This window comes from Balaenoptera acutorostrata, chromosome 1, assembly GCF_949987535.1.
Source record: "Balaenoptera acutorostrata chromosome 1, mBalAcu1.1, whole genome shotgun sequence".
In the NCBI taxonomy this organism is placed as follows: domain Eukaryota; kingdom Metazoa; phylum Chordata; class Mammalia; order Artiodactyla; family Balaenopteridae; genus Balaenoptera; species Balaenoptera acutorostrata.
In genome coordinates this window covers 32,067,347-32,088,299 of record NC_080064.1, presented here as the reverse complement: position 1 = coordinate 32,088,299, position 20,953 = coordinate 32,067,347, and the positions used below count along the sequence as shown (strand labels likewise).

Genomic DNA, 20,953 nt, shown 5'->3' with positions numbered 1-20,953 from the left:
GGGGCGTCTAAGCTACTGCTGAGCTGACTCAAACTCTATGTTTGGCATCCTCTGTTCAGCTTAAACAAACAAGCCTCAGACCCTTCTACAAGAAGGGAGGCTGTCAGAGGACGCCACACTCTTAACTTTCCACTCCCAGCCTGGCTGGGATGGAGCCAGAAGCAGAAAGTTGCAGAAACACTAGGGAACCACTTGCAGGGAGGAGGGGAAGTATGCAAGGATGTGTAAGTGTCCACAAGTTCCCTGGCCTAGTCGGAGGGCAACCCTTCCACACCCACAACCCGGGAGGAGGAGGTAAGGGACCCGAACATCACCACAGTGAGGATCACATGCAGAACAAGCTCCGCAGAAAAGAATGCCTTCAACAAAGCTAAAGCCTGCTTGCAAATGAAAGCCTGATACGGATATTGTAGCAGCAACTGGAAACACTTTAACACTTACACACCCAGTAGAATGACTAAAACTAAGAGTCCTGGCAAGATATAAAGCAACTGGAACTCTCATACACTGCTGGTGGGGGGTGAAACTGGCGACTCTAGAAATTACTCTAGAAAACAGTCATACACATACCAGGGTGACCAAGCAGTATCACTCCTAGATACTGATCCAAGAAAAATGAAAACGTGTCCACACAAAAACTTGTACGTAAATGTTTATAGCAGCTTCATTCAGAATAACTAAAACTGAAAACAACCCAAATGTCCATCAACCGGTGAACTAATAAAAACTGTGGTGCATCCATCCATACAATGGACTACAACACAGCAATAAAAAAGGAACATACTCCTGATACATACAACAGCGTGGATGAATCTCAAAAGCATTATGCTACATGAAAGAAGCCAAACACAAAAGGCTACGTACTGTGTGATGCCATTTATATGACATTCTAGAAAAGCAAAACTATGGGGACAGAAATCAGATAAGTGGTTGCCAGGGGCTCAGGGTGAGGGAAGGGAACAGACTACCACGGAACACAAGAAAACTTTATGGGGTAATGGAAATGTTCTATATGCTGACTCTGATGATAGTTCCACGACTGTATACATTTGTCAAAACTCACAACATTGTAGACCAAAATGGGTGGATTTTATTGTATATAAATTATATTTCAATAAACCTAAGAAACACATTTAAAGACTAGAAAGAACTTTGTACAACCTAAGCTGAATATGCAAAGTTCTTGCAGTACCACTGCCCCTCTTCTCATCTACTTTTCTATGAAGAGATACTTTATAAAATGAAGTGTGGACACACAAAAACACAGAAGACCCAACGGCCAAGAGTACATCTAACACCCAGGACTCTTCACTCAGAGAAGGGTTATGGCCTCATCTTTCTACCAAACTAGCTTTTTATTTATTTCTACAGTGCCTTTTACATTATGGTATATAAACATGGTGTATTACCACAAATAAGCTTTAAAAATGCAACCTGCTTTAATATTTCTAAAGTTACCCCCTCTTTTTTTTAATAAAAGGGAAGGTTTTAGATTTGAACAATCTACTAACCAGAAAGATGACAAAGGGCCCTTGATGGGGGAACTAATATTTACAATGTGTATGTTTTAATCTGGCATCAAGACCATATACGATTTTGTGCTAACCTACATTTTATTCACCAAATATTTACCATGTACCAGGCCCTGTTCTAGGTACTAGTAACAGAGTAGTGAACAAAACAAAGATCTTGCTCTCATGGGGCTTATATGCTAGTAGGAGAATAGGAGAAGACACAAAATAAACATAAACAAGTAAATATATACTAAAGGAGATGAAGAGGAGAAAGGAGAGCCAGAGGGGGGATGTTTACAGTTTTATGTACAGGATGGTCAGGGAAGGCTTCTCTAATAAAATGACATTACGAACCAACAAGTCATGTGGCTTTTTAGAGAAAGGATAAGCCCAAAAAAGAAACGAGCAAGTGCAATGTCCCTGAGGCAGAAGTAGGCTTGGTGTGTTCAGGGGACATCAGGGAAACCAGAATGGCTGAAGCTGAAAGCAAAAGGGAGTGTCCGGAGATGAGGCCACAGAGGGGTCGGATCATCTATGGCTGTATAGGCCATTCGTAAAGAATCTGGTTTTTATTCTAAGTGAAATGGGAAACCTTTGGAGGGTTTCCTGTGAGCAAGAGATAGGATTTAACTTAGGTTTTAAAAGGATCACTCTTGCTGCTATATTGAGAACAGACTAGAGAGCGACAAGAGCGGGAGCAGGGAAACTAGTTATAATGCCATTACAATAATCCAAGTGAAAACTAGTGCCTGAGATACGATAACTGAGACCAGGGTGCAGTGGTAGAGACGGTGAAATGTGGTCATATTCTGGACAAATTAAAGAGTCATCAGGGACTTCCCTGGTGGCGCAGTGGGTAAGAATCCGCCTGCCAATGCAGGGGACACGGGTTGAAGCCCTGGTCGGGGAAGATCTCACATGCCGCAGAGCAACTAAGTCCGTGCGCCACAACTACTGAGTCTGTGTCTACAGCCCGCGAGCCACAACTACTGAGCCCACGTGCTGCAACTACTGAAGCCCGCGCACCTAGAGCCCGTGCTCCGCAACAAGAGAAGCCACCGCAATGAGAAGCCCACGCCCCGCAACGAAGAGCAGCCCCTGCTCGCCGCAACTAGAGAAAGCCCATCTGCAGCAATGAGGACCCAATGCAGCCATAAATGAATGAATGAATAAATTTTTTAAAAAGATTAATTAAAAAAATATATATATATATAAAAAAAGAAAGAAACATCAGGATCTGCTGATAGACTGGATGTGGGGTGAGCAGGGAAAAAACAGAGTTGAGAATGACTTCCAGGTTTGGGGCCTGAGAAATTAAAAGGACCGAACTGCTATTTCCTGAGATGGGAAGGGCAGCCAGAGAAGCAGAGGGTTTGGGGTTCATTGGTGGTTGCAGTTGTTTGGGGTAGTTTTTGTGGGGAGTGGGGTAGGAATTCCATTTTGGATACATTAACTTTGAAATGCCTAGTAGACATTCTAATAGAATTTTGAATAAGCAATTTAATATATGAATCCAGAGTTCCAGGAGAGACCCAGGCTGTTGCTTTAAAGCCATGAAACTAGATGAGGTCACTTAGGGAGTAAACACAGAGAGAGAAAAGGTCAAGTTCAAGGACTAAGCCCTAGAAACGCTCCAACATTAGGTAGGGAAGAGGAAGAACCACAAAAGAGACTAAAAAAAGAAGCCAGTGGATTAAAAGAACCAAAAGAGCATGCTGCCCCAGAAGCCAGGTGAAGGATGTGCTCTAAGCAGTAACTAAGCTGTTAATGTGTCAGGAAGAGGACTGAGAATTGACCATTGAATTTAGCCATGTGGAGGTCGCTAGTGACTTTAACAATGGCATGGCAGAGAAAAGGTCCAACGGGAGTGACTCAAGAGGGAATGGGAACAATCAGTGACAGTAACTAACATCAACTCTTTTAGGAAGGAATTTTGCTGTAAAAGGGAGCAGAAAGAGGGATGTAGGCTCAAAAGAGAATTTTTCTTGGCATGTGAAATGTGTCAATAATTGTGTTTGCTGAAGGGAATAAGCAATAGGGAGGAAAAACTGATGGTGCAATCCAGTGGAGACTAAGCCAGAGCTCCCTCTGGAGCAGGGCTCTCTTGTGAAACAGAGCACTTCATTCGTTCATTCAATTTAAAATATGGAGCATTATGCTAGACACAATGGACACAAAGATGATGATGACACCCCTCTTACTGTGGAGAAGCTCCTGAGCTGTGATGGTCGAAGAAGACAGACTTGCTTGGAAGGGAAACTGATATTTATTAAGCAGCTACTAGAAAGCATCTTCAATCTGTTATTTCAATGTAATCCCTGTAATATCCCCTAAAATATCCCTATTTTATAAATCAAGAACTTGAGGCTCAGAAAATTCAAGTTATTTTGCCCAAAGTCACAAAGTAAGTAAGAAGATGAACTGACATCTGAACTTTTATCTGTCTGGTTTCAAATCAATATATTTTAATCACACTGCCTCCCTTTGCTGAAAAGTTCTGGCAAAATCAGTATGCTAACCTGAAGCTAAACAATTTTAGATATTTATATGTTTGGAATACTTCCTCTTTGTAAGACAAGAGCCTGTAAATGGCTCTACCCAGCTCTAAGGAAAGAATCTCAATTTCAACACAAAATGTTACAGTGCTAGTGCTGTCTGTGTCACCACTGTACAACACTTTTTGCAGTCTTATAAATATCTTCACCATATTTTCATTTCCCAAAGTGAAAGCCATTTCTCTGCCTTATTCTGCTACCTGAAGCCACTGCAAAGCTGTCTTAATTAGAAAATCATATATCATGCTTGTGCCATTCAAAAACACCTAGGAAATTTGAAGGAAAAAAAAAAATTCAAGGACTCAAATATCAAGATACATTCTGAATCTACTGTTATTATTAGAGAAGACAACGAAAAGTACCCAAAGTAATTTACTCTTCATAAGATCTTTATAAGATGAGATGCTGGGGCTTCCCTGGTGGCGCAGTGGTTGAGAGTCTGCCTGCCAATGCAGGGGACACGGGTTCGAGACCTGGTCTGGGAAGATCCCACATGCTGTGGAGCAGCTGGGCCCGTGAGCCACAATTACTGAGCCTGCGCATCTGGAGCCTGGGCTCCGCAACAAGAGAGGCCGCGATAGTGAGACGCCCGCGCACCGTGATGAGGAGTGGCCCCTGCTCTCCGCAACTGGAGAAAGCCCTCGCACAGAAACGAAGACCCAACACAGCCAAAAAAATACATAAATAAATAAATAAATAAATAATTTTTTTTAAAAAGGAAGGCCATGATATTTGCTCATAAATTAAAAAAAAAAAAAAAGATGACATGCTATACCTTGGATACACCATTTTTCTACATATGACAGGTTAAAAAGTTTGTTTCCAGCCTTTGTGTATAGGTATGTACGCATGTTTGAAGGAAGAAAAATGGGCAGGGAAACTGCCTTTGTGAAAGTAACTTTTTCACTCAGAAAAACTAAGATGGATCTGTGTGCTGTCATTTACAGGAAGTGGTTAGAAGCTGGCAGGAGGGAGTGACTAGTTTTCTTTTTAGAGATCATTTAATATACAAAGAATAGGCCATTTAAAGACATATTTAGCACCCCCCAGGATATCCCTTGCTAACAGCCAATGGCAAGGGCCCCAAACCATCAGAAAGCCTTGTAGAAGCAAGACTCTGAACTTCATTAAGACTTGAGACCTGCCTTTCTATCAGATTACTTCACTCACAAGAATTTAGGATGGTCACCCACAACCATTACCCACAAGAAATCTTGGGCAACACCCCAGAATCACTTTAGTGTCTGCGACTGAGATGAAAGCAAGCCTGTGAGAAAGGAGGCTGCATGTTTTATTCAAACTGTCATGGAGTATACCTGGTCTCAAAAATAACTGACATCCACAAGCATCAGAACTGCAGCAGATACTGACTGAAAACTTAAGACCCATATGATTAAAAGCCTGAAATCTTGAAAAATAATGCGTACAAAGAGAGACTTTAAAATATATATATATATATATATAACTGAGATTAAAATTTTGGTGGAGAGACTAGCATATGACTAATAGGATTGGAAACCTTGGGCTTCTGGAAATGGGAGGCCCAGGCCTCAAAACCTGGCCCTGAGTGCTTGTCATCTGTTTTCTCCTATGAGTCCAGAAGGCAGAGGATGTGGGCTTCATAGGAGCTAATTAGGAGACATCCATGACTCCTGTCTCTAAGGTTTAGCAATATGGTATTGAGACAACAATAAACATGCAAAGGCTCAGAACGCCTACAAAGAATTTTCTATATACCCCAGAGTCACCAAATACAATAAAGTTAGGAAAATATCCAAATTTCTTGCTCAATAACCTAGATGCCGTAAGTATTTTAGTAGAATGGCAATTACAGGCCCAATCTGAAGCCAGGTTGCTTGAGTTCAAATCCAGACTCTACTGTATATGCCACATTAGCACCTGTGGGCAAGTTACTTAAATGACTTCAAGGAACCTCAACCTCCTCACCTGTAAAATGATGACAGTAATAGTACCTGTCCCACAGAGCTGTAGTGAGTATTAAATGAGTTAATGTATTTAAAGTGTTTAGATAGTGCCTGGTACATAGTATGTGCTCAATAAATATTGCCTATTATTATCATTATTTGGAGGAACAGCAAACAAACTACATCTGATCACAAGACTTCTGAATACTGCTCAAACTTTACAAAACCTTGGTAAACTGATAATTTACCTAACCTATAACCAAAATTACCAAATCTAATTTACCTGATCCCAGTCTCCAACCTGCCAACCCTATCCTCATTCACTGTGAGATTAATCTCCCTGAAGCATGCATAATGACTGGTGCATCTTAAATGCTCAATAAATGCTCATTTGTAATTTAATTCTAAAGTTTTCAATTCTCCACAGTCAGCAAATTAAGTCCAAAACTCTCTGGCTTTACAATATTTCCCTCGCTTACCCTGGAATGTACTGTATTTCCTTCCCATCTCCGCAAGTCAAAGTCCCACTCCTATGGGTCAGTTTAAACCAGTACTTCCACAGAATTTTCCCTGGTGACTCCCTCCATCCCAGTTAGAAGTAAACACCTCCCTTGAATTTATACTTTATATGTTTCTCTCTCATAACATTAAGCAGTTTCTACTTTATAATATAGTTGTGTGCATATTTTGACTCCACTGAAGTTTTTGAAGTTAGATGAATGTTCTCCTGTATAAACTCTCATCACTAAATAACTACTTGTGGAATGAGTGAATAAATGAATGAATGAATGAACGAAAAGAGCAAGAGGATCTGAAGAGCACTGTGAGGGCCAGGAGTACAAGGGGGGAGCAAACTAGAAAGAGTAAAACTGGGTCCAACAAATCATGAAGATTCCCAAAATATAAGCACTCCTTGAGAATCCATCTATTTTCACCAAAAAAACATACACCAGAGAGCAAGTGCCTGGAAAACTATTCATCTTATGGCAGAAATAACTCAGTATGCTCCTCTAGATAGGCCCAGCAGATTACATACACTAACAAAGGAGCCAGGACACTTTTAACAACGAACTTCCAAATCTACCTGAGAGTTTAAGAGAAAAAGTTAATTTACTGATTCAGAAATTCCACTTCTAGAAGTCTCTCCAGATATGGATTCTGTCCAACAGCCAAACTCTCCCCAAGCCCCGTTCTTCTATCTCTTTCCCTCTCTCTCCCTCTCCCCAGAACTCTAAACTTAACATAATCTGTTAGCCAAACCTTGACTCAAATTCTGACTTCATGGTTTCTAGCTGTATCTTTGGACCAATTACTTAATCTCTTTAATCCTCAATTTCTCCATCTGTAAAATGGGGATAATAAAATTACCTCTTCACAGTGTTACAGTGCGAATTAGGTGATAAAATGCATGGGCTATTCGGCACGCAGTAAGCACTATTAACTATTTTTTAAAAATTAAACATTCCCTCATTAATGTTAACTATTGTTATCATTGTTCCTACACTAAAACATTTATGTCCTAGCAAAGCATCAAATCATCTTCAGTGGCCAATGCAAGGAGGTAAGTCAAAGCAAAGTGTGTTGTATTTAACAGCTCTAAACCACCAACTCCATGAATAAAACAAATTGAGCTTCAATGGCACTGCTTCAAAAAGGAAAAAGACAAGAATATTAGTCAACCTTAGTATCCATATTACCATTTTAAATAATCCCTCTCTTTGGGGTTCTGACCGTTTCCCCCAAGACAGTAAAAATAATAAGATCTAGCTATTAAACTTTTTCCAGGATACTCTGAGAGTCAGTATCTTAAGTAAATGGAGAAAAGATGATACAAGAATAAGAAGCCCTGTCTATGGGGATTGCTCCTGAATTTTGCCAAGGCTGTTATTTTTGTCCAGAAAAATACTGTCATTCCAAGTAAATGCACATTGAAGGAGAGTTAGCATCTTACTCATATCCCACCTAAATGCATTTTTTAAATGCTTTTCCAGATAAAAACAGAAAGTGGTCTCAATGGGAAATGTCTTTCAGTGTGGTCTGGCTAAGAACACGTGATCAACTTCAGTTTTCCTGAGATACCAGAAAATCAAGAACGCAAGAGAGTAGAATAAGCATGCAGCTGACAGAGGGGTCAGGAGCTCAACAATGATGTAACTGGGCAGGCTTGAGAATGCCTAAGGTAGCAACATTCAAGGCTCAGAAGAGTCCAGGCCAAGATAAGAGGTAGGTAAGAGAGACCAACTTAAACTATTTATCCATGGAAACCAAGCTTTGCACACAAACAAAGAGCTAATTTTAGATCTCTGTGAGACAGTTTTCCACATCCTGGCAGTAGCCCTAAGTGAAAAAGATGTAGAACTTGCCCACTGAAGACAAAGACAGATTTGTCAGCTTCTTTCCACTTGTGAACTCTTGGAGCCTGCTCTGAACCCTAATTCAACACAAGAATTATTTTAGTCTTTCTCAGGAGAATCTACCACCAGGCTCTGCTTACCTTCTAATAAAACCTTCTGCTCTCGTGACCCCTTACCAGGGTCCAAGAACCAAAGTCAAATGAAACATGGCTAGTAGGATCTCCCCTGACAGTATCACTTCAAAATTATGTGACCTTAGGGAAGCCACTTAATGTTTCTGAACTTTGGGTTCCTAATATGTACAATGTGTATATAAATCCTGTTTCTCAGCATTGTTGATAAGATTAAATAAGGAATATATGTAAAGTATGTAGGTATACATCAGATGCTTAATAAAAAGTTTTCTTCCCCTATCTCCTTACATTTTCTTTAAAAAGTGCTCTTCAAATCTTACTCATAAAGTCAATTCCATCTCAGCCTTTGGAATAATCTGCTCTTCAAATACTTAATGATCCACAACGTTCTTTTTTTTTTTTAATGTATTTATTTTATTTATTTATTTTTGGCTGCATTGGGCCTTTGCTGTTGCACGCAGGCTTTCTCTAGCTGCAGCAAGCGGGGGCTACCCTTCGTTGCGGTGCGCGGGCTTCTCATTGTGGTGGCTTCTCTTGTTGCGCAGCATGGGCTCTAGGTGCACGGGCTTCAGTAGTTGTGGCACGTGGGCTCAGTAGTTGTGGCTTGCAGACTCTAGAGCGCAGGTTCAGTAGTTGTGGCGCACGGGCTTAGTTGCTCCGCGGCGTGTGGGATCTTCCCGGACCAGGGCTCGAACCCGTGTCCCCTGCACTGGCAGGCGGATTCTTAACCACTGTGCCACCAGGGAAGCCCATCCACAACGTTCTTAAAACAAGTTCACATCTTTTGTTTCTGCTCTAATATTAAAAAAAAAAAAAAAGATAGTACTCTGTACAATAAAGACAAGGAATCTGATTGGTCTATCATAGGATTAAGAGTTTCTCTCATTTAGAGCTTAACATCCCAGTGACCCCTACTGGACAAAGATAGATGCAGAAGACTGAATTTTATAACCAAGACAAAGAGACTCTGTGATTGCTTTATTCTAGTGAAATCCTTACACACAGAACTTAATATTATACAAGCTCAAGCTTGCCTCAAAACCCACATACACCCATAACATAGAAGACTGTCAGCTCATTCCTTTCACAGGAGATATCATCACCACAATTTGGTTGGCTTACTGGCGCCCCCAACTGGATGCCCAGTATTCACAGCTTTGTGATGAGTCCTTATAGAGAAAAGCACAGGCAGAGAAGGAACAGTCACTGGCACACAACCCCTACCCCCCACCCCTGCAATTTTTCCATTCCCTGAGCTGACTCACTCTCACTCTCCCCGCCCGCAGCCAGGGCCACCGTGCGTGCCTGGTGAGTAATGCATCCTCCCAGCTGCCTCTGACTTAACGAGTAATAAAAGGAAATGTGGGTAACAGTTTTAGTGGAAGAGAATACACACCCCGTCCTGAAAGCAGTGATGGCTCCTCTCAACCCCCTGCAGGGACTCAGAGCTATAGTGAATCCCCTCCAATGATAGCCAGGTGGCAATGAAGAAACAGGCAAAGGCAGAAACACCAATGAGTACATCTAAAATCTGAGGACCACAGTTTCTATTTTGGATAAAACCAAAAGGGATGGGCATGAAGCAGAGCCCAGCCCAGCCTACTGGTCAGTTCTGGTTCATTCCACCATAGACTGCTTGTCTAGCAACAGCTCTGCCCAATGGAGACTGCAAGCCAGCCCCAGCATCAGACCATCTGCTATCATGCAGCCTTATACTGTGAGGCAAAGCACGATGAAAACCACATCTCAGAGGAAGAGGCAGACTCTTAAGTACCTGCCCATCCACCCTCAAGTGCCCAAAGTAGGGAGTGAGGAAAAGAATGGCAGCTGGCTTTTTTTTTTTTAAGGTTTTTATTTATTTATTTATTTATTTAATTTATGGCTGTGTTGGGTCTTCGTTTCTGTGCGAGGGCTTTCTCTAGTTGCGGCAAGTGGGGGCCAATCTTCATCGCGGTGCGCGGGCCTCTCATTATCGCGGCCTCTCTTGTTGCGGAGCACAGACTCCAGATGCGCAGGCTCAGTAATTGTGGCTCACGGGCCTAGTTGCTCCGCGGCATGTGGGATCTTCCCAGACCAGGGCTCGAACCCGTGTCCCCTGCATTGGCAGGCAGACTCTCAACCACTGCGCCACCAGGGAAGCCCCAGCTGGCTTTTTTTTTTTTTTTTTTTTTTTTTATTTATTTATTTATTTATTTATTTATTTTTGGCTGTGCTGGGTCTTCGGTTCGTGCGAGGGCTTTCTCTAGTTGCGGCAAGTGGGGGCCACTCTTCATCGCGGTGCGGGGACCGCTCTTCATCGCGGTGCGCGGGCCTTTCACTATCGCGGCCCCTCCCGTTGCGGGGCACAGGCTCCAGACGCGCAGGCTCAGCAGCTGTGGCTCACGGGCCCAGCTGCTCCGTGGCATGTGGGATCTTCCCAGACCAGGGCTCGAACCCGTGTCCCCTGCATTAGCAGGCAGATTCTCAACCACTGCGCCACCAGGGAAGCCCCCAGCTGGCTTTTTTGATTAGTGACTGGCACAGTTGATATTCAATAAATCCTAAATGGACAATAGCTATTGTTCAACTTTCTCCCAACAGATATTCCTACATCTTCTAACCCCTCAGACACGATGAATCTATGGAGCCATCGCAAACATTCTGGAAATGACTGCCAAGAGCTAAATAACTCAGGGAAATCAAGGAGGATCTTTGACACAATTTAAAGTACTTCAAGCAATAATCCTTGATGTATTTGATATCAAACAGCAAAACTTTAACTAGAACCCAACTAGACTGGGTCTGTCCCCTACTGTATGCACTCTACTACTGAAGAAGAAAAAGAATCACCCCACATAACATCATAATCGGATTTTTTTTTAAATTTTCCTGAAATCAGGGCATTTTCAGTTCAGTTGCTTATATTTTTCTCACCTATAATCCACGGGTCCCTGAGGCCTTGGAAGAAAACTATTACGCAACTCAGTTTTTGACAAAATTCAGAATATTCAATATCCTGATTTGTCAAAAAAAAAAAAGAAAGAAATTACCTACGACAAAATTACCTACATTACTAAGACCAACAGATATGTATAAAAATTTTCAACAAGAATGAAACAGAAAGTGCCTTCTGGTTAACTCTGGATTAACCAGAATATTTAATTAAGCATATATCAGATTTTATCACTACATTTAGCAGTTTGAGAGCTAGATGATGAGGTTACAGCTCAAGTTCAGTCCCTAGTTTATTATATGACTCCAGCATCGTTTAATCACACTGGATCTATTTATTTATTCATAAAATGAGTTGATAGTCTAGATCTCTGAATTCTTTTCCAGTTCTAAAATTCTGCGGTTCTGTGAAATATTTAGTTGCCTAGGTTCTACGTTAATTGTTACCAACAACAGAAAATTTACAAACTAGTCTTATACTATCCTTTAAAAGTTCACAATCTAACAGGGAAGCGGTAAGTGTATAAAAAATTATAGTATAAAGCAGTATATGTTTTGTCATGAGGAGGGCAAGACCACAAAAATTCAGTAAACGGAACTTTAGTAACTCAGTCAATGGAATGGTCATTATGCGGGAGGAGGGGGGATAAAAGGCTTCCATGGATTGGGGGTCTGGAAGAATATGTAGGATTTCAACAGTCTGAAATGAGAAGAGTAGACATTCCAGGAGGAGAGATGGCACAAGCAAGATTATGGGAAAAAAAAGGAAGAAACAAGCGAAGCTAGAGCACAGGGTTTGTGTATTTGAGAGAGAGAAGAAGTTGGGAAGATTCACTTCTGCCCACCTTAGGTTACACATGGCAGACTTAATATGCACATTTATCTCCACTCCCTTCTGAAACCTCAGAAAAATGACAGTAAAGGAATAAAAATGGCACAAAACCACAGGAATAAAGAATTCAAAATATCAACAGAAATTTGACAAACTGGAGAATGGAAAGATAAATGGTCACTGATTTAAATTTCAGCTGCTAAGTGCTTGTAGGGGACAGGGGACGAGGCAAACAGTGCTGCAGGACTCCAGAAAGGCTCAAGAATTAGAAGCACTAGGTACCCCTGAAGGCTTGAGGGGAGGGGAAGGAGAGCTGCAGGGTGAGGCAGAACACAGGCTGGTTGAATGTCTTCAGGCTCACATGAGGTCAGAAGTGAGGTACCTCACTGAAAACAGTAGCACTGAATGAAATTTGACATAATGAACAACAAGACTCTCCCCCTGCCCTATTGCCCTGCTTCCAGGCTAAAGAGGTCCCAGAGCTCTGGCTTCCAGGCTAAAGAGGTCCCAGATAGAAGACCGGCCAGTTCCTCCCTGGGGAAATGGACCTCCCCTACCTGGTCATTCAGTAGAACATACCAGGCAACAAGCCCCACCAATCAGCTTTTTAGGCTTCCAATCAGCTTTTTTAGGGGCTAACTCTTAATTATGAAGATCACCAAGAAACATCAGACATTCAGAGAGTCTCTAACATGAAAAGACAGAGACCAAATGAACAAACAGAATGAGCTTGAAACAAAGACAATACTGGAAGCAGAGGAAAACACTGATAATTAATACCTTCAGAGAACCCTAAAAAGCAATATTGCTATAAGACAAGAACAAGTATATAAAAAAGGAACATGCAGAGAATAAGGGGGGAATGCTTAAAATAAAAACTACGAGAGCAAAAATAAATAATTCAGAGAAGAGCTGGAAGATGGAGCTGAGGATCTTCACCATAAATAAGAACAAAAAGAGACAGAGGAATATAGAGTTGGGGGAGAGGACAGAAAATCAATTGAGTCCAATATCCAACTAATACCAGAAGGAGAAAACGGAAGAGAGGAAATTATCAAGGAACTAATAAACGGAAGATGTGTTTTCAAATAAAGAAGATCCACAGAGAACTCAACTCAGCAAATGAAAAAAGATCCTCATCAATGTACATCATCATAATATTTCAGAATACCAGGGATAAAAATAAAATCTTAAAAGCTATCAAAAGAAAACAGATCACAAAACAAAAGTCAGGAACCAGAATGGCACAGGACTTCTCAAGAGCAACACTGAAAGCCAGAAGAAGGAACACCTTCAAAATTCTGATGGAAGTCATTTGTATCCTAGAACTCTATGCCCAAACCCTTCATGAAATGAAAAGTAGAATAAAGACATTTTCAAATAAGCAAAGTCTCAAAAATATTAACCTCTCATGTATCCTTTCTCAGGAAGCTACTCTAAGATATATTCCAATGAAGAGATGGAGTAAACCAAGAAAACTGACTGCATGAGATCCAGGAAACATGGCATCCAATACAGAAGAGAGGCAAAGGATTTTCCTAGTATGATGATGAAGGGAAGTCTCAGGGTGATAGCTTCACTAAAGGCTACAGGTGGAGAACAGAAAGCTCTCGGGGGATGTCTCCGAAGAAAATATTGAACCAAAAGATTATCTGACATGTTCCAACATACTAAGAGTTGTCTTAGAGTCCTGTAGGAGAGGGTGGAGATAGGTACATAGAGCAGTAGACAAATTATAAAATATGGCAATTATTAAGTCCAGGAAAAAAATTTTAAAAGTTGGTCAAGAAAGGAAATGTAATTATAGAATACTATGTGGCTCAGCTTTAAGCAATGTTTATATAATCATAATAATCTAAACACTGAGTACCAGGCAATGGTAGTAATGTATAACAGCAGAAAGAAGGGGGAGGGGGACTGTGTAAAGGGGATAGGGATGAAAGAACTAAACCCTAATTTCCTAGAGTAGAACATCAGCAGATAATGTCTAAAACTGAAAATTCAAGAATAACTAGTAGAAGGGTATATTTAAGAAGTGTAGTGGAAAATACTAAAAGAAACAGCTAGATGACTTGGAAGCAGTTCTCAGACGTGCGGAGGGATAGAACAGGTTACTTTTGTTAGAAGCCTCATAGTAATATTTGACCTTTTAAAATTAGAATAAATATCATTTTGATTAAAAACAATTTTATAGAAAGTTGCACTGGATTATGAAAGGTCTTAAGTGACAATATGAGTTTGGATTTTATTTATTCTATAGGTGATAATGAGCCCCTAAAGGAGTCCTTTTCCTTCCCCACCAAAAAAATCAGAGATGTTTGGGATCCCAGCTCATACGTGTTCTCTTAACATTATGGTTAATTGGCATATCAGAATAGTTCTCCCTTACCACTGCTCAGCCTGAGGATTAAAGGCCTTGAGCTCATAACCAAAGGGAAAGAGGACCTGTATATATTATGGGGCAGATATAAAGAACATGTTCAGGTCAAGACTGCTGCTTCTGCTCGGTGAATCAGGTGGTGATTTCTGAAACACTGTCATCACAAATTATCCTCAAGGGGCTCCCATATCAAACCCACCCTACAGAATATTTTTCCCCTGGGTTCTTTGGCACTTCAAGTTAAAAGTCTCTTCTAATGACTTGTTATTTCATGGAGAGATACAGAGAGAAGCACAACTAGCAGGGAGGAGGAATAGTGCTAACTGGGGCCCAAGGAAGCCCAGCACCCTTCTCTAAGAAACAAGCTGTCTGATTCATGTCCTTCATACCCTACTCCAAAGATCAGCTTTAGTCCCACAGTGTACCTAGTAGTATTGTCCAAAAACAGAACTCATGATCAGCCAGAGGATGCAACAATTAAAGACAGCACCAAGTAATAAATAAAGCTGTCCTCCCTCCCTTTCCAATTTCAGGGGTTTTCTTTTTTGTTTGTTTGGGGGTTTGTTTTTGTTTTTATTTTTTCTTCTTGCTTATGATATATCTTAAAGAGAGGCAATACCTCCTATTTCTTTCTTTTTTTTTTTTTTAAAGGCAGGCAGTTCTTTTTTTGTTAAACTTTTGGGTTTATTTATTTATTTATTTATGGCTGTGTAGGGTCTTCGTTTCTGTGCGAGGGCTTTCTCTAGTTGCGGCAAGTGGGGGCCACTCTTCATCGCGGTGCACGGGCCTCTCACTGTCGCGGCCTCTCTTGTTGCGGAGCACAGGCTCCAGACACGCAGGCTCAGTAATTGTGGCTCACGGGCCTAGTTGCTCCGCAGCACGTGGGATCTTCCCAGACCAGGGCTCGAACCCGTGTCCCCTGCATTGGCAGGCAGACTCTCAACCACTGCGCCACCAGGGAAGCCCCCTCCTATTTCTTGGCAGCATCCTATGCTACCTAGAAGTCCCTATCTCCACGCCACTTTCAGATGAACAATACATAAAGCACAAAAGCAGAAATTGATATTGCAAAGCTGCCTCTCCCCAGATATTCCTTGAGACCTGAATCCTAAGGCAGAGTACTAGCAATAAATACCCTCTCTTTTATCTTTTTATAAACTGCTGATTTAGCCTCCAACCTCACAATCACACAGACTCTGGTAGGTGCTAAAACACAGTGATGACACGGACCACTCCTTACAGTCTTAATATAAATGGGCACCTGAACACCTAACCAACTTGAGTGCTTACATGGAAAGATTCGAAAACTTATCTATCCGTCCTCCTGACTGTAAGTTTCCCCCACTTATCAGCTTCATCCATACACACCAAGGAGGGGACCCAACTCAAAGAAGAAAAATAAAAAACAGGAAAATTAACTAAGATTAGAGCAAAGATCCAGCTCTTGCCAAAACACTGGAGGGAACCAGAGCACTTCTGGCAATAAGGTAAGGTCCCTGAGATCTGACCTTCTGATATCTAGGCAAGTTCCTGTACCTATTGACAATACCTCAGGGGAAAGGCCACACCTCGAGCCACCATGAGCATGTGATTTTCAATTCTCAGACACAGACCCTGCAAGCCATGGAGCTGATGCACAGAGTGCAGGAGCCCATACACACCACACCATGTGTGAAATAAGTCCATGACTGGCACCGGATGTCATGAGATGTCTCACCCAGAGAGAAACACAGTACACCTAAGACAGGCAAAGACTTGCATGCTCTGAAGGCACTGAACAGCACTGCCCGCACCAGGCCTCATGAGAAAGGAACTGAAAAACAGGTGACGTTTCTTGTGATCCATGCCAGTCAATCATTCTGACTACCTTGGCAACCGTACTATCCAACACCTCCCTCCAGCACCTCAATCAAGGTTCCTGTCTCCACCTGCTCCTCTGACATCATCCTGTCATTATATTTTCTTTGAAATTCCTTTCATGAAAAATGAGTCACCTCTTCCTGCCAACACAGGCCTAAGCCTCTATCAGGCAAGTCATTCTCATTTGTCAATCTTCTGGGGGCAAGGCGCCAACCAGAGGCTCCTTCAGCTATCTCCACACCTCCCAGGAAAGAATGCCACAGAGCAAGATCAACAGCCAGGAGGAAAAATGTAAGAAATGAAAAGAAGCAAAGGTTCTTGGTGGAAGTGGGAATGGGGCCTGGGACCCAAAACATAAACTATCTATTCCAGTGGGACACACAGTTGAGAGGATAAATAAGCACTAGGGTAGGGCACAGACAGTCACACTTAAAACTTGGAAAGGCTTCAACCTCAGAATATTCACCTTAAAAGATTTGGTTCCTGATACAAAGTGCCATCAGCTATTCTCCTGCAAGAAATAATTGCAAATATAATTTCTCACCTCAAGGTGAGAAAGGCTTTGGGGCAACAGTCACCTGCCTCAGTGCTCAAGACAGTGATGCTCTAACTTCAAGATTCATGGTGGCAGGGATAGGAGCCAAGTTCAAACTGACAAAATGCTATTCAGACATACAAATCACCCTAAATTTTTTGCATAACAGCTTTATTTTTTTTTAACATCTTTACTGGAGTATAATTGCTTTACAATGTTGTGCTAGTTTCCACTGTATAACAAAGTGAATCAACTATATATATACAAAAATCCCCATATCTCCTCCCTCTTGTGTCTCCCTCCCACCCTCCCTATCCCACCCCTCTAGGTGGTCGAGCTGATCTCCCTGGGCTATGCAGCTGCTTCCCACCAGCCATCCATTTTACATTTGGTAGTGTATATATGTCAATGTTACTCTCTCACTTCTCCCAGATTACCCTTCCCCCTCCCAGTGTCCTCAAGTCCATTCTCTACATCTGCATCTTTATTCCTGTCCTGCCCCTAGGTCCATCAGAACCATTTTTTTCTTTTTTTTAGATTCCATATATATGTGTTAGCATACAGTATTTGTTTTTCTCTTTCTGACTTACTTCACTCTGTATGACAGACTCTAGGTCCATCCACCTCACTACAAATAACTCAATTTCATTTCTTTTTATGGCTGAGCAATATTCCATTGTATATATGTGCCACATCTTTATCCATTCATCTGTCGATGGACACTTGGGTTGCTTCCATGCCCTGGCTATTGTAAATAGTGCTGCAATGAACATTGTGGTACCAGTCTCTTTCTGAATTATGGTGGTTTTCTCAGGGCATATGCCCAATAGTGGGATTGCTGGGTCATATGGTAGTTCTATTTTTAGTTTTTTAAGGAACCTCCATACTGTTCTCCATAGTGGCTGTATCAATTTACATTCCCACCAACAGTGCAAGAGGGTTCCCTTTTCTTCACCCCCTCTGCAGCATTTATTGTTTGTAGATTTTTTGATGATGGCCATTCTGACCGGTGTGAGGTGATACCTCATTGTAGTTTTCATTTGCATTTCTCTAACGTTAGTGATGTTGAGCATCCTTTCATGTGTTTGTTGACAATCTGTATGTCTTCTTTGGAGAAATGTCTGTTTAGGTCTTCTGCCCATTTTTGGATTGGGTTGTTTGTTTTTTATGATATTGAGCTGCATGAGCTGCTTGTATATTTTGGAGATTAATCCTCTGTCAGTTGCTTCATTTGCAAATATTTTCTCCCATTCTGAGGGTTGTCTATTCATCTTGTTTATGGCATAACAGCTTTATCGAATTTCATTCACATACCATACCCATACCTTTCAAAGTATATAATTCAATGGAAGCATATTCACAGAATTGTGCACCATCACCACCATGTAATTTTAGAACATTTCATTACCCCCAAAAGAAACCCTATATCCATCAGCAGTCATTTCCCATTCCACCCTCCCCTAACCCCTGGCAACCACTAATCTACTTCTTTCTCTATGAATTTGCCTACTCTGTATAATGGAGTCATACAATATGTGGTCTTCTGCGTCAGGCTTCTTTTACTTAGCAGAACGTTTTCAAGTTGGCTCCTTTCTCTTAGCATATTTTCAAGTGTGATCCATGTTAGCACCAATTAGTACTTCATTTCTTTTTATTTATGAATAATATTCCATTGTATGGATATGCCATATTTTGCTTATCCATTCATCAGTTGATGGGTATGTGGGTTGTTTCCATTTTTTTAGTTATTATGAATAATACTGCTATAAGCATTTGTGTACAAGTTTTGTCAGATATACGTTTTCTCTTGGACATATACTTAGTGGAACTGCTGGATCATTTGGCAACTCTGTCTTTAACTTTTTGAGGAAACACCAAATTGTTTTCCAAAGCAGCTACACCGTTTTACATTCCCACCAGCAACGTCTGAGGGTTCCAATTTCTCTACATCCTCTCTATCTTTTTTTCTTTTTTTTTTTTTCATTTATTTATTTATGGCTGTGTTGGGTCTTCATTTCTGTGTGAGGGCTTTCTCTAGTTGCGGCAAGTGGGGGCCACTCTTCATCGCGGTGCGCGGGCCTCTCACTATCACGGCCTCTCTTGTTGCGGAGCACAGGCTCCAGATGCACAGGCTCAGTAATTGTGGCTCACAGGCCTAGCTGCTCCGCGGTATGTGGGATCTTCCCAGACCAGGGCCCGAACCCATGTCCCCTGCATTGGCAGGCAGATTCTCAACCACTGCACCACCAGGGAAGCCCCTCTCTGTGTCTTTTTGATTATAGTAACCATTCTAGTGGGTATGAAGTGGTATCTCACAGCAACTTTGACTTGCATTTCCCTAATGACTAATGATGTTGAGCATCTTTTCATGTGCTTATTGGCCATTTATATATCTTCTTTGGAGAAATGTCTATTCAAATCTTATGCCCGTTTGTGATTAAATTATTTGTCTTCCTACTGTTAAGTTATAAGAGGACTTAATATATTTTAGACCTAAGTCCCTTATTATATATATGATTCACAAATATCTTCTCCCATTCTGTGGGGTGTCTTTTCACTTTCCTAATAGTATCCTTTGAAGCACAAAAGTTTTTAATTTTGACCAAATCTGATTTATCTACTTTTTTCTTCTGTTGCTTGTGCTTTTCGTGTCACAGTCAAGAAACCATTGCTTAATCCAAGGTCACAAAGATTTATTACTAAATTTTCTTCTAACGGTTTTATAGTTTTAGCTCTTACACATAGGTCTATGAGCCATTTTGAGTTAACTTTTGTACATTGTGTGAGGTAGGGGTCCAACTTCATTCTTTTGCATATGGATATCCAATTGTCCCAGTATAATTTGTTGAAAAGAGAATTCTTCCCACATTGAACTGTCTTGGCACTTTTGTCAAAAATCAATTGACCATAAATGTAGGGGGTTATTTTTAGATTCTCAATTCTATTCCATTGATCTAAATCTCTATTCTTATACTATTACCACACTGTCTTAATTACTGTAGTTTTGGAGTAAGTTTTCAAACTGGGAAGTGTGAGTCCTCCAATTTGTTCCTCTTTTATCAAGATTATTTTGGCTATTATGGGTCCCTTGCATTTCCATATGAATTTTAAGATGAGCTTGTCAATTTCTGCAAAAAAAAAAAAAAAGCCAGCAGGGATTTTGGTAGGGACTGATTGATCTGTAGATCAATCTGGGGAGTACTGCCATCTTAACAATATTAAGTCTTCCAATTCGTGAACATATAAAATAAAAAGGAATCTGAGCCACTGTTTTCTGATACTTTGAGACAAAACTACTCAAATTTCCTTATACTCTATCAAATATTAAATATACTGGAGACACTTGATTTTAAAGATTCCTCCCCAAAAGAAGTGATATGCCATGCTGCGGAGCAACTAAGCCCGTGAACCACAACTACAGAGCCTGCGCTCTAGAGCCCGCGAGCCACAACTACTGAAGCCCACGTGCATAGAGCCCGTGCTCCGCAACAAGAGAGGCCACCGCAGTGAGAAGCCCAAGCACCGCAACGAAGAGCAGCCCCCGCTCGCCACAACTAGAGAAAGCCCGCGCGCAGCAACGAAGACCCAACACAGCCAAAAAATAAAATAATAAAATAAAATGAGACAAAATAAAATAAATAAATAGAAGTGATATGGTAAAAGATACTGATTATAAAGCCACAACATGTCTTTCATATTGCAAAGCAACACATTACGCTGTATAACAAGTTTCCAAAACAGCTGAGCACCCAAAGTCCTAAGACCTAGAGACTTAGCCAAGCATAACTAGTGCTGAAAGGAACAGCAAAGGCCCTGTGCTCTGCCAGGCCCCACTGGCCTTGACTCATTCCACTTCAGTAAAGGAAAAAGGATGGAATAACCATGATCCACTTCTCCACCACAAATGCGTCAAATATGACAAAATAAAAAGTG

At 41.2% G+C, this 20,953-nt stretch overlaps 1 protein-coding gene across 2 annotated transcripts in view; it reads right to left on the bottom strand.

Moving 5' to 3' along the window:
* MACF1 (microtubule actin crosslinking factor 1) overlaps nucleotides 1-20,953 on the bottom strand; it is a 329,628-nt gene that overhangs the window by 242,034 nt on the left and 66,641 nt on the right. The gene's annotated exons all lie outside the window — the stretch shown is intronic.